The sequence below is a fragment of the Vicia villosa genome, unplaced genomic scaffold, assembly GCF_029867415.1.
Source record: "Vicia villosa cultivar HV-30 ecotype Madison, WI unplaced genomic scaffold, Vvil1.0 ctg.000680F_1_1, whole genome shotgun sequence".
Lineage (NCBI taxonomy): Eukaryota > Viridiplantae > Streptophyta > Magnoliopsida > Fabales > Fabaceae > Vicia > Vicia villosa.
In genome coordinates this window covers 494,226-496,874 of record NW_026705304.1, presented here as the reverse complement: position 1 = coordinate 496,874, position 2,649 = coordinate 494,226, and the positions used below count along the sequence as shown (strand labels likewise).

The 2,649-nt window shown below is 19.1% G+C and overlaps 1 long non-coding RNA gene across 1 annotated transcript; it reads right to left on the bottom strand.

Annotated features, from left to right (window-relative positions):
* Positions 1-660: 660 nt before the first annotated feature.
* On the bottom strand, positions 661-1,178 carry LOC131630423 (uncharacterized). Its single transcript, XR_009292323.1, has 3 exons — positions 1,065-1,178; positions 885-964; positions 661-794 (listed from the first exon to the last, which is right to left on the bottom strand). It is a non-coding gene; the product is annotated as an uncharacterized LOC131630423 (long non-coding RNA).
* Positions 1,179-2,649: the final 1,471 nt, after the last annotated feature.

The window sequence follows — 2,649 nt, the reverse complement described above, 5'->3', positions numbered from 1 at the left end:
TATTAAATTGTATAAAATATTAAAAGGAATTGGAAGTTGAATATAAAATGTATAAAATATAAAATTAAGTAAAATATTATTATTATTATTATTATTATTATTATTATTATTATTATTATTATTATTATATAGTTAGTTGTGTTAATATAATTTATAGAATTCCATAGGTCTTACGGTATAAATATAAAGAATTGTTATATTAATGTAAATTTGTATTTAAAATTTGAGTATTATTATTATATAATATGAAAAGAATATTTCTTAACTATTTATTAAAAACAAAAAAATTACATAATATTCATATTTTTTAAAATATAAATTGCAAATGATTTTTATTTTTATGAGTTTTTATTTTATTAATTTGCTAAAAAATTAAATTAAATTTATGGATTTTTAAATTTAAAATGTCTTAATTAAAGTCAAATATATTATTATTATTATTATTGTTGTTATTATTTAATAGTATTAGCAAAATATTATAAGGTTATTATTATTATTATTAAATAAAACCAATAGTTAACAACAATAGTTATATTCAAATAAACAATAAAAAAGAAGAAGAAATTATAAAAGTAAATAACGAAATATTATATTGATTCTTAAAATAAATTATTACTTAACATTATTGATAAAATATTTAAATAATTGATACATAGATTAAGTTGAGTCAATGACAGTTAAAAATTCATTTGTTCAAACTTCTTCCTCCAAATTTCATTTGATCCTTCACCATAAAATTCTGCACAAATATTCCTCCATGATTTGACCTTCCATTAGAGTACCATCCATAGAACCTGAAAATTCAGCTTCACTAACCTTAAACTCATTGAACTCGCACCTTCAAATCAACACAAAACCATACACAAAAACTTCCTCAACCTTACCTTCAAATTCTGCATAACCTGACAATTCCTTCAAAATAACCTATCACACATGTTCATCATCTTCACCAAACTAAATTCACCTGCAGATTTTAGAAAGAACAACACGCATCAGTTTCAAAACGGATTTCACATCCATACACTTTCATCACCTACAAACCGAATCATAAAAACAAAACTAACCTGTGAATTTCAAAGTTTCACACAGCTTCAACGATTCGGCTTCAACTTTGCAATCCTTCTGCAATCAAAAGACAGTTAAAATATAAGTGATAACTAAGAAAAAAAATAATAAAATCAACTATTTATATTGAATATTTTTTTAATAATTAAAGAAATTGAAAACAAATTGATGGGTTACCATTTTATCATCAAGAACATTTAATGTATTACCGTTTTATTATCAATATAATTTATATAATTTATTAGAAGAGTTACAAATAATATTTAAGAATAGCTTTAATTTTGTAATCATTATAATTAAAATATGTTTATTGTTCAATATTTCTAATTTGAACACTTGTTTTTAATTTTTTTTATTATAGAAACAAAAGATGAAAATTAACAAAAGAATTATTTGTGAATAGCATAACATGTCTTTTTTATTTTTTATTTTAAATTTTTATTGAGTAGTAATTAAAAGTGCATTTATTTTTTTCATGTATAATATATTATTATCAACATATTTTATTAGTTGCAATTTTAAATAAAGAACTAAATAATTTATTATTGTAATTATCAAATTTAATTCATAATAATAATTTTGTTTTAATATTAATCGTTAATTATAAAGGTTTTAATCAATTACATATACAAATTCTCATTTTAAATATAATAATGAGCATGTGAGAGGTCATGAGTGTTACTAAAAATCCATAAAATTAATAAAAATAAAAAGTTTTTTAAAATAATAAAAAATTAGAGCTATTAATAAGAGAAATACAGATTTTATATGAAAATAATTGAGAATTAAAATAATAGGATTTAAAAATGTGGGAATTTAAATAATATTGTAGAAGGATTATTTAATAGGGACTTTTTTGGGCTAAAATTTTATATTAATAGAAAAATTAAAGATTTTATATTAAAACAATTGAGAATTATAATAATGGGAGTTACATAATAAAAATATAATTTAAATATTTATGTGGTATTATTATTTATAGTAATAGGTGTTACAGTCTTACAGAATAGAAAAAGATGTAATTTAAGTATTTATGTAATATTATTATTTATATTTTATAAATTGCATATTTAAATTATTATTTTTGTAAAGAATGAAAATTCTGTTATAATGCCACATCAGCATTAGGGTTAAAATTGTGTCTAGGGTTGTCTTCATGACAACCTTAGATTTATATTAAGTAGATATGTAGCTAAGTTTAAGTCATAAATTAAATCATTTTCGATTAAATTTTATTTATTTTTTCAATCGAACTCTAAATTATTATACTTTTATATTTATAATATATTTATCATTTTGATCAACAACCACCTTAAGTGTCAATTTTGAATACATGACTTTTCTAAGTTACTAAAACGTTTAATCATTTCTATGAAAAAAAACTAAAATAGAATTTTTAGTCATTTATTAAACATAATTTAATACAAAATGAAATTTTTTAATTGTACAACTATTTTTTAATCCAATTAATTCATATAAAATTTTGGACGAATCTAATGCTTATAATTTTTTTAAGCATTCAACAAATTAAGTCCTCTAATAAAAATACTAATCTATTAGACAAAATCAAAATAATTTAGTTTT